Consider the following 12,147-nt stretch of genomic DNA (forward strand, 5'->3'; position numbering starts at 1 on the left):
CGTGAAGCCTGATTCTCTGCTATGACATGAAGACTGATTCTGTGCTGACATGAAGCCAGATTCTCTGTTACGGGACCTCTCTCCTCTGTTTGGGTACCGGGGCCTAAATATGTGACAGTGGCCTGTTCCAGTGGTGGGTGACGTGAATCCTGATTCTCTGCTATGACATGAAGACTGATTCTCTGCTGACATGAAGCCAGATTCTCTGCTATGGCATGAAGAGACTGATTCTCTGCTGACATGAAGCCAGATTCTCTGCTATGGCATGAAGAGACTGATTCTCTGCTGACGTGAAGCCCGATTCTCTGCTATGGGACCTCTGTCCAATTGATATTGGTTAATTTTTTTTTATTTTTATTAATTTCCCTATCCACATTTGTTTGCAGGGGATTTACCTACATGTTGCTGCCTTTTGCAGCCCTCTAGCTCTTTCCTGGGCTGTTTTACAGCCTTTTTAGTGCCGAAAAGTTTGGGTCCCCATTGACTTCAATGGGGTTCGGGTTCGGGACGAAGTTCGGGTCGGGTTCGGATCCCGAACCCGAACATTTCCGGGAAGTTCGGCCGAACTTCTCGAACCCGAACATCCTGGTGTTCGCTCAACTCTATTCTTAACCCAATTTTAGTAGTTTCTGCAATCTCATTATATGTTTTCTCGCCTTGATGCATGCCAATGATTTGACCCTTCTCAAACAGACTAACATCTTTTCCACGACCAGGAGAAGTGTCTTTCAACATGGTTGTTTGAGAAATGAGAAGCAACTCATTGCACCAGTTGGGGTTAAATAACTTGTTACCAGCTGAAAGATAATCGCCCATGCAGTAATTATCCAATAGGATGCTCATAACTATTTGCTTAGTTAAATCCAGGTGGCGACTTATTTTTTGGACAGGCAGTGTATTTTCCCATTGACTTCTATTGGGAAATTAGATACTTGCTGTAAGCGCCCTGGCCCCTCAGCGTTTTTTATGCCTAACTCCTCCCCAGTGTATCGTCTGGCCGGCACTTTCATGATGTCACATCATTCTCTCCAGTTCCCGAGATCCCGCACATGTGCACAGTTTACCGCCAGGCCCGGGTATGCGCACTTTGATAAACACATTGCCATTGCTCGCTGCTGTCACTCCCCTCTCCGCCTCTTCCATCTTTGCCAATTTCACGCCTGTAGCCGGCGCATGCGCACTGCTGCAAGCAAAGCCAAGGTGTTAGAAGAAAGAACAAATCTGCCTTTATGTCACGATCTGCCACACTGATATTGCATATATCATAGGATATTGCCTAGTGGTTCTGTACTTCTATTGTTTTCTGTTGTTATAAGTGTAGGTGCACCTTTTCTGAAATTGCACAAACATATTAGGGACATGGTAGCATTTTGATGCAGCTTTTTCAGCCAAAATCAGGAGGAAAAATTTAAGATTTATTGATGACCTATCCTCAGGATAGCACATCAATATCACATTGGTGGGTGTCCGACACCTAGCACCCTTGCTGATCAGCTGTTTGAAGAGAAGGCAGTACTCATACTAGTGCTACCTTCTCTTCTCTGTTTACCTGCCGACTTCAGCAATTGCAGTGGTGAGCTGGTGTAATTAGAAGAATGGCGTCCCCGTTCACTTCTGTAGGACAGCTCTGTCTGATCAAGTGAATACTACACAGTAGTCCTACAGAAGTGAATGGGGACGCCATACTTGTAATTACTCCAGCTCCCCACTGCAATTGCCGCTCATATGATCGCTGTTTTCTCTTTGCTGCTTTCTCTTAGGATAGGTCATCAATAGTAAAAAGAGAACAAAAGTATATGAAAACTGCACTGTGTGAACAAAGATATTATATGCTAGATTTAGGCTACTAAATCTCGACGCAATGTCTTGGTAACGTTACATCCTGCCATGGCAAGATAAAGTGCATAGGTTAACTTAGTTGATGTCTTATGCTGTATGCGAATGAGCTCTTCTGAAACTTTGCGGCCAATCAGAAGTGCTGGTGGTGTGCATGGTGGTAGCCAAGTGACTGTACCTGGCCATATGGGCTCATTACAGCTCATTTGTATACACCGCAGTAATGGCATCTTCACACATGCCCCTGAGAAGGGCAGTTTTTTCTACTTTAGGCCTTTAGTCCTTCTCTTTGTCACAACTGACTTCCTTTCATTTTTCAGCCATGTACATTTTTGTTAGCTCTTATTTATCTTCCTTCTGATATCCAGAAAGCAAAACACTAGGAAATCAATAAAACACTGCAGATTTCAATTGTTTCATTTAGCAAACAGCCAACAGCTCCATGAGCTGCTGTACAGTCAATTGCAGGACCTGACAATAAATCGGGATGTCACTCATCCAAACAAAATGTAGCACAGCGATGGCACATTGTCAGATGGAATATACAGTATTTAGATGGCCACTGGTGCTTCAACAAACTGTGCATAAACCAATAATGCATGTGAATATAGGAAACTTTGTAATATGTGTCTTTTTTTCTTTCTCTAGCAGCATTCTCACTCTCTTTTCCATAGACTTCTATAGACAGTATGTGTCCAGAGACACACAATCTGGCCTGTGGCCTCGGGCGGTGCTCTGCTTGGACTGCAGGTGGGCAGTAATTTACCCTCCAGCTTTACTCCTGCATAGCCCTGCATTACATCTACAGGGAGTGCAGAATTATTAGGCAAGTTGTATTTTTGAGGATTAATTTTATTATTGAACAACAACCATGTTCTCAATGAACCCAAAAAACTCATTAATATCAAAGCTGAATATTTTTGGAAGTAGTTTTTAGTTTGTTTTTAGTTTTAGCTATTTTAGGGGGATATCTGTGTGTGCAGGTGACTATTACTGTGCATAATTATTAGGCAACTTAACAAAAAACAAATATATACCCATTTCAATTATTTATTTTTACCAGTGAAACCAATATAACATCTCAACATTCACAAATATACATTTCTGACATTCAAAAACAAAACAAAAACAAATCAGTGACCAATATAGCCACCTTTCTTTGCAAGGACACTCAAAAGCCTGCCATCCATGGATTCTGTCAGTGTTTTGATCTGTTCACCATCAACATTGTGTGCAGCAGCAACCACAGCCTTCCAGACACTGTTCAGAGAGGTGTACTGTTTTCCCTCCTTGTAAATCTCACATTTGATGATGGACCACAGGTTTTCAATGGGGTTCAGATCAGGTGAACAAGGAGGCCAAGTCATTAGATTTTCTTCTTTTATACCCTTTCTTGCCAGCCACGCTGTGGAGTACTTGGACGCGTGTGATGGAGCATTGTCCTTCATGAAAATCATGTTTTTCTTGAAGGATGCAGACTTCTTCCTGTACCATTGCTTGAAGAAGGTTTCTTCCAGAAACTGGCAGTAGGACTGGGAGTTGAGCTTGACTCTATCCTCAACCCGAAAAGGCCCCACAAGCTCATCTTTGATGATACCAGCCCAAACCAGTACTCCACCTCCACCTTGCTGGCGTCTGAGTCGGACTGGAGCTCTCTGCCCTTTACCAATCCAGCCACGGGCCCATCCATCTGGCCCATCAAGACTCACTCTCATTTCATCAGTCCATAAAACCTTAGAAAAATCAGTCTTGAGATATTTCTTGGCCCAGTCTTGACGTTTCAGCTTGTGTGTCTTGTTCAGTGGTGGTCGTCTTTCAGCCTTTCTTACCTTGGCCATGTCTCTGAGTATTGCACACCTTGTGCTTTTGGGCACTCCAGTGATGTTGCAGCTCTGAAATATGGCCAAACTGGTGGCAAGTGGCATCTTGGCAGCTGCACGCTTGACTTTTCTCAGTTCATGGGCAGTTATTTTGCGCCTTGGTTTTTCCACACGCTTCTTGCGACCCTGTTGACTATTTTGAATGAAACGCTTGATTGTTCGATGATCACGCTTCAGAAGCTTTGCAATTTTAAGAGTGCTGCATCCCTCTGCAAGATATCTCACTATTTTTGACTTTTCTGAGCCTGTCAAGTCCTTCTTTTGACCCACTTTGCCAAAGGAAAGGAAGTTGCCTAATAATTATGCACACCTAATATAGGGTGTTGATGTCATTAGACCACACCCCTTCTCATTACAGAGATGCACATCACCTAATATGCTTAATTGGTAGTAGGCTTTCGAGCCTATACAGCTTGGAGTAAGACAACATGCATAAAGAGGATGATGTGGTCAAAATACTCATTTGCCTAATAATTCTGCACGCAGTGTATATCTTTATGTATTATTGTAGGTCACGGTTGTAGTGCAGTTTTTGCCATAATAAAATTGTGATGTACTAAATTCCTTAGGCATAGATATATGCAGGAGAGGCTGATGGACCTTTGGAAATGGTCATATGTGCACATCACTAGACCATATTTCTAGGGTCCTTAAGACTCTAAAGATTAGGATAACCAGCAGCAGCATGTACAGTAGGTAAATAAGTATGGATGTGAATGTGTCAGCATTTGCTTTTATTCTGCACATAGGAGAGCTGCACAGCACGACTCCTTGTATCCGGTATACCTGTTGTAAGAAGGTACAAGGAATCATCGTGGATGATAGGTATGTGTCACCGAGGTTCCTGGCCTCGGTGGAGTAAGAGACGGTTTTTATGTGTCAGCAGCAGTTGCTGTTTGACACCTTGGTACTTAGCATAGGCTGTAATAGCTGATCCGGGACAGCTCTTACTGGGAGTAGTCAAAGTGCTGGGTGGGTGACTACTCCCCATGTTCCAGGCCGGGTTTTGCCATGCATAAAAACCAGCCAGCACTGCCAGGTGGAGAGGATTACCTCTGTCTGACAGTGGAGCTCAGGAGGTCTGTGTGCTGGGATCTGGGGCCTGTGCTGGGCTGGAGAGCGGAGACCCGTGTGTCAGGGGAACAGGCTGCCTAAAGCCTGTATTTGAACTTTCCGAGGGAGAACTACCACCAAGGAGACTTTTGTTTTATTAACTTGCCATTGGGTGTAAAGTAACACCAACACTGCAAAAGTGATGTTTTGTTTTTGGTATCATGTGTGAATAAACACTGAAGTTTGAATTACGAACTTCGCCCACTTATCCTTACTACCAGAGCAAATCCCCACAATTGGTGGAGGATATGGGCATGAGCAGTGATGCTGGCGTGAATGCCGAAATATTTTTTGGTTTGCATTTTTGGGCACGGTAGTATGTCATACATCTAACCAGCCGTATTACAACCCGTGTCCCACGACAAAATGGAGGCTGTTGTGAAGGCCTCATGGAGGCTAATCTGCATCAGCGAGAGAAAAACCTGCAACAACGGGAGGCTAATAAGCAGCAGCAGAAGACTAACCATTTGCTGCTACAACACGTGATGGCTTTGCAGACAGCAAGAGCAAACCCGGGCGTCCATGATGCCCGGAAGGCAGTCCATGCAGTGATTCCTAAGATGACACCCAGCAACCTACCTACCTGGCGATGTACGAGAAAATGGCCACAAGGGAGAAGCTACCCCGAGACCAGTGGGCTGAGGTCGTCGCTCCATTCCTGGCATCCGATTCCCAGCGGGTGTATTTCGATTTGCCGGATGATCAAGCGACCGACTACCAAAACGTGAAGGGTGAGATTTTGGCAAGACTGGGGGTGAATGTGTTGGTCCAGGCCCAACGGGTACATCAGTGGGGGTTTAAGCCGGCTGAGCCCGGGAGACCCCAGTATTATGACTTACTTCACCTTTTGCAAAAGTGGCTACAGCCTGAGGTGCTGAGTCCCATGGCTATGCTGGATAAACTATTGGCTGATATGTTCTGGAGGGCTTTGTGGCAGGCGCAGCACTATGAAGTGTCTTTTGCACTGTAGTATTAGAAGAATTTTGATATCTCTGACTTTTAGTCTAACCAGACTGTCTATTACTCTGTTGAATGAGTCTTATGACAGTTTCTTCGGCTTTCATTCTTTCTTCTACATTCAACAATTCCTTCTTTCTAATTACCTTTGCCAAACGTTGAATTCAAGCTACTATGTACGTTTATGACTGTCTTCCATTTTAAATATCTGGTTAGTCTTTCAAGTATGTCATCTTGACACTTGGCAGCAGTGCTCAATGTTTGTAGAACTTTTACTTCTGGATCAGCCATAGACAATTCTATGTAACCTTTACTGGGCGTGATTTCTTTTTCCCAGTTAGAATTTTTCAATTCTGTTACATTCAGGCCTGATCTGCTGGGTTATGCTTTGTGTCAATGTGATGCCAATGTTCCGGATTTGTTATTTCCCGAATTTTCTCAACTCTGTTGGCGACAAAGATATGGAATCTTCGAGCTTCGTTGTTTATGTATCCTAGGACAACTGTCCAAAAATATTCTTCATCTATTTTCAATTCCAATTCTTCTCTTAGAAACTTGCTTACTGATGCTGAAACAACAGCTGCTGTCAGTTCAAGTCTTGGTATTGTCAGAATACTGGTAGGTGCAACTCTGGCCTTCTACCATAACCAGGGCACAGTGTATCTTTTCTTCTCCTATTACTCTAATGTAGGAGCACTGACCATAACTATAACTACTGGCATCTGAAAAGTGATGAAGTTCTATTTTCTTGTACTTTCCGAAATCATGAGGTACAAAACATCTGGTTATCCGAACTTCTCTCAAGTTTTGCAAGTCTCTTATCCAACCCTCCCAATTTTCAGGTATGGGCTCATCCCAACCCAACTTCTGTCTGCATAATTCTTGCAGTATTTATTTTGCTCTGAGGATTACTGGGGCCAAGAATCCCAATGGATCAAATATAGAAGCCAGTGCGGAAAGAATGGTTCGTCTAGTTGCAACCTTCTCTTTACTTCAAAGAAGAACTTGTCTGTTCTGAACAGGAAGATGATCATAATTGAGATTTACATTCTTCATTGTTGCTGCACATTCAGAGTCACTGATGGATTCCAGTACCTCTCTGTTGTTTGATATGAATTTGTGAAGGTTTCCTCTTGCGCATAACTCTTGGCTAGGGATGAGCGAACCCGAACTGTATAGTTCGGGTTCGTACCGAATTTTGGGGTGTCCGTGACACGGACCCGAACCCGAACATTTTCGTAAAAGTCCGGGTTCGGGTTCGGTGTTCGACGCTTTCTTGGCGCTTTTTGAAAGGCTGCAAAGCAGCCAATCAACAAGCGTCATACTACTTGGCCCAAGAGGCCATCACAGCCATGCCAATAGTAGGCATGGCTGTGATTGGCCAGTGCACCATGTGACCCAGCCTCTATTTAAGCTGGAGTCACGTAGCGCCGCACGTCACTCTGCTATGATCAGTATAGGGAGAGGTTGCAGCTGCGACGTTAGGGCGAGATTAGGCAGATTAACTCCTCCAAAAGACTTCATTCTGTGATCGATCTGCAGCTGTGGATCATTGAAGTGCTATTATTGACTTGCTCACTTTTTTGAGGCTGCCCAGAGCGTTTTTAGATCACTTTTTTTCTGGGGTGATCGGCGGCCATTTTGTGACTTGTGGTGCGCCAGCACGAGCTATCACCAAGTGTATTTAACCATCGATAGTGTGGTTATTTTGTGCTATATCCTACATCAGCTGCAGGCTGAGCCTGTGTCACCGAAGTGCATTTAACCATCAACAGTCTGGTTATTTTTTGGCCATATACTACATCAGCTGCAGGCTGAGCCTGTGTCACCCAAGTGCATTTAACCATCAACAGTCTGATTATTTTTTGGCCATATACTACATCAGCTGCAGGCTGAGCCTGTGTTACCCAAGTGTATTTAACCATCGATAGTGTGGTTATTTTGTGCTATATCCTACATCAGCTGCAGGCTGAGCCTGTGTCACCCAAGTGCATTTAACCATCAACAGTCTGATTATTTTTTGGCCATATACTACATCTGGTGCAGGCTGAGCCTGTGTCACCCAAGTGCATTTAACCATCAACAGTCTGATTATTTTTTGGCCATATACTACATCTGGTGCAGGCTGAGCCTGTGTCACCCAAGTGCATTTAACCATCAACAGTGTGGTTATTTTTTGGCCATATATTACATCAGGGGCAAGTTGAGCCTGTCACCCAGCGCCTAAAAAATAGACCTGACATTTCTATTCAACCAAATCTGTACTGTTTTAGCTGGTCAAGTTATTTGTATTGACCGTAAAAGCACACTTTTTTTTCTGGGTTGAAAAAGCATTCCCAAATTTGCCATTCTCAAAATAACTAGTTTCTGGTATTTGAGGCCTACTTGAAATCTATCCCAAAAAGAAAATATTACATTGAAGGTATTGATAGTGTCATTCAGAAAAACCTAAGACACACGCTAGCGTGCTGATAGAAGTGTGATTCTGTGATTAAACCTATACCTGTCACACAGCGCAAAAAAAACAGGTCTCACATCTCTATTCAACCAAATCTGCACTGTTTTAGCTGGTCAAGTTATTTGTAGTGACCGTAAAAGCAGACTTTTTGTTCTGGGTTGAAAAAGCATTCCCAAATTTGCCATTCTCAAAATAACTAGTTTCTGGTATTTGAGGCCTACTTGAAATCTATCCCAAAAAGAAAATCTTACATTGAAGGTGCTGATAGTGTCATTCAGAAAAACCTAAGACACACGCTACCGTGCAGATAGAAGTCTGATTCTGTGCTGACATAAGGCCAGATTCTCTGTTACGGGACCGCTCTCCTCTGTCTGGGTGCCGGGGCCTAAATGTGTGACAGTGGCCTGTTCCAGTGGTGGGTGACGTGAAGCCTGATTCTCTGCTATGACATGAAGACAGATTCTGCGCTGACATAAGGCCAGATTCTCTGTTACGGGACCTCTCTCCTCTGCCTGGGTGCCTGGGCCTAAATGTGTGACAGTGGCCTGTTCCAGTGGTGGGTGACGTGAAGCCTGATTCTCTGCTATGACATGAAGACAGATTCTGCGCTGACATAAGGCCAGATTCTCTGTTACGGGACCTCTCTCCTCTGCCTGGGTTCCTGGGCCTAAATGGGTGACAGTGGCCCGTTCCAGTTGTGGGTGACGTGAAGCCTGATTCTCTGCTATGACATGAATACAGATTCTGCGCTGACATAAGGCCAGATTCTCTGTTACGGGACCTCTCTTCTCTGCCTGGGTGCCTGGGCCTAAATGTGTGACAGTGGCCTGTTCCAGTGGTGGGTGACGTGAAGCCTGATTCTCTGCTATGACATAAAGACAGATTCTGCGCTGACATAAGGCCAGATTCTCTGTTACGGGACCTCTCTCCTCTGCCTGGGTGCCTGGGCCTAAATGTGTGACAGTGGCCTGTTCCAGTGGTGGGTGACGTGAAGCCTGATTCTCTGCTATGACATGAAGACAGATTCTGCGCTGACATAAGGCCAGATTCTCTGTTACGGGACCTCTCTCCTCTGTCTGGGTGCCGGGGCCTAAATGTGTGACAGTGGCCTGTTCCAGTGGTGGGTGACGTGAAGCCTGATTCTCTGCTATGACATGAAGACAGATTCTGCGCTGACATAAGGCCAGATTCTCTGTTACGGGACCTCTCTCCTCTGCCTGGGTGCCTGGGCCTAAATGTGTGACAGTGGCCTGTTCCAGTGGTGGGTGACGTGAAGCCTGATTCTCTGCTATGACATGAAGACAGATTCTGCGCTGACATAAGGCCAGATTCTCTGTTACGGGACCGCTCTCCTCTGTCTGGGTGCCGGGGCCTAAATGTGTGACAGTGGCCTGTTCCAGTGGTGGGTGACGTGAAGCCTGATTCTCTGCTATGACATGAAGACAGATTCTGCGCTGACATAAGGCCAGATTCTCTGTTACGGGACCTCTCCTCTGCCTGGGTGCCTGGGCCTAAATGTGTGACAGTGGCCTGTTCCAGTGGTGGGTGACGTGAAGCCTGATTCTCTGCTATGACATGAAGACTGATTCTGCGCTGACATGAAGCCAGATTCTCTGCTATGGCATGAAGAGACTGATTCTCTGCTGACATGAAGCCAGATTCTTTGCTATGGCATGAAGAGACTGATTCTCTGCTGACGTGAAGCCAGATTCTCTGCTATGGGACCTCTGTCCAATTGATATTGGTTCATTTTTATTTTTTTAATTTTTATTTTAATTCATTTCCCTATCCACATTTGTTTGCAGGGGATTTACCTACATGTTGCTGCCTTTTGCAGCCCTCTAGCTCTTTCCTGGGCTGTTTTACAGCCTTTTTAGTGCCCAAAAGTTCGGGTCCCCATTGACTTCAATGGGGTCCGGGTTCGGGACGCGAACCCGAACATTTCCGGGAAGTTCGGCCGAACTTCTCGAACCCGAACATCCAGGTGTTCGCTCAACTCTACTCTTGGCTTTCTTTCACTAGTTTGATTGCAGATTCTGTACACTCTAGACTTATGAGACCATCATCTACATAAAAGTTATTTTTTTCAGAAAATTTGCTGCTGATGGGCAATCCTTTTCATTCTGATTAGCCAGGTACTTCATACCATAATTGGCGCAACCTGGAGATGATGCTGCTCCAAACAAGTGCACTTTCATTCTGTATTCTGCTGGCTCTGTATCTGTATCTCCATCCTCCCACCATAGAAACCGCAGGAAGTCTCTATCTTCATTCTTCACATGAAACTGGTGGAATATCTTTTCAACGTCACACATGACCGCTACAGGATACTTTTTAAATCGACAGAGTACTCCAGGCAGAGTGCTTGTAAGATCTGGTCCTTTTAGTAGATGATCATTCAATGCAACACCATTGTACTTTGCTGAGCAAATACTACTCTAATCTTATTTGGTTTCTTTGAGTGGTAAACACCTTGATGTGGGATGTACCACACTTCTCCTTCTTTAGGCTGATTATTAACTTTCTCTGCATGTCCTTCTTCGAGGATGCCTTCCATGAATTTCAAATAATCCTGCTTGAATTTGGGATCTCTTCACACCTTTTTCTTCAAACATTTAAATCTTGCTAGGGTGAGATTTCTGTTATTTGGCAGATGCGGTCGTTCTCTAAAAGGTAAGGGCATTTCAAGATGACCTTGTTGATTCTGCTGAATATTTTCTTCTAGAGTGTGTACAAACTTTATGTCTTCTTGGGATGCACTCTTTTCTTTAGAACTTATATCTGCAAAGTTGGATTTAAGGATCTTGATTTCTTTTGCTGGACTTACAGTTGGTAACTCTTGGACAGATATTCGATGACACAATCCTGTCACCTGTCTTGAGTTTGCGATCTGCTGTTTTCCTCCAACAACACCCCATCCTAGATCAGTTTGAACAGCATAGGGTTCACCCTTTCCTCCTGTGATTACTTTTTGTGGTACCAAAGCTTCGGGACAATCGTAACCTATCCACAGTCCAACACCAAACTCCTTCAGCGGGGACATTTCATGAGATATGACAGATAGGTTCTCCCAATCATTGGCTGTTTCACAGGTAGGTATGCGATCTCGATATAGAGGTATATCGTCTTTTGTATAATCTGGAGGTAGATCTAATGTGCAGTGTGAATAAAGTCCTTTAACTCTCAGTCCTTTGACCCTTTGACTGTTCACTAAAGTGTCTAGACCTTTAGCTGCTGTGTTGGTTGCAAAGCTAGTTGCTCTTGCACGTCTTATCTCTCTTGAAGGACTTTCTTCTAAGGATTTTAAGACGTAAGATGATGTTACTGGTATACATGCTATCCGTGCTTCCTTATTGACAAACTCAGAGAACTCTTTAAAACTTGGGAAGTTCTTGCCTAGATCTAACTGTTCAGTCACATAACGATTCCATCTAAGAGCCACTTCTTCAGGTAGCTTAGTTAGTATCCTGTGGTTTTCTAGATAGTCGTTCAGTACTTCCAGTACTTGAACATGTGTAATGGCATTGCTGCATGCTTGCAGGAAGTCACCATACTTTTGGAGTCTGAAGTGTTCTTTAGGACTTATTTTAGGCCAGTTATTTAGTTTCTCTCTAAAGGCTCTTTGTACTAAGAAAGGATGACCATATCTTGCATTCAATTTTTCCCAAGCTTGTTTGTAGGCTTCTTCATCTTTTCTATAGAAATTACCTGCAAGAACTTCCTTGGCTTCTCCACCAACATATCTCTGAAGGTAGAATAACTTGTCAACTGGACTGAAGCAATGATGCTCAATGATCATGTCAAAACTAGCCTTCCACTCTATGAACTTCAGTAGGTTCTGGAACGGGAAGTCTAGCTAGGACTGTTCTCTGTGGTCTTGCTGGGACAATGGTTGTAGCATTC

At 44.2% G+C, this 12,147-nt stretch overlaps 1 long non-coding RNA gene across 1 annotated transcript; it reads right to left on the bottom strand.

Annotated features, from left to right (window-relative positions):
* Positions 1-811: 811 nt before the first annotated feature.
* LOC120989144 lies at positions 812-10,496 on the bottom strand. The gene is made up of 3 exons (XR_005776230.1): positions 10,486-10,496; positions 1,532-1,539; positions 812-1,180 (listed from the first exon to the last, which is right to left on the bottom strand). It is a non-coding gene; the product is annotated as an uncharacterized LOC120989144 (long non-coding RNA).
* Positions 10,497-12,147: the final 1,651 nt, after the last annotated feature.

Source organism: Bufo bufo, chromosome 2 (genome assembly GCF_905171765.1).
Source record: "Bufo bufo chromosome 2, aBufBuf1.1, whole genome shotgun sequence".
Taxonomy (NCBI): Eukaryota; Metazoa; Chordata; class Amphibia; order Anura; family Bufonidae; genus Bufo; species Bufo bufo.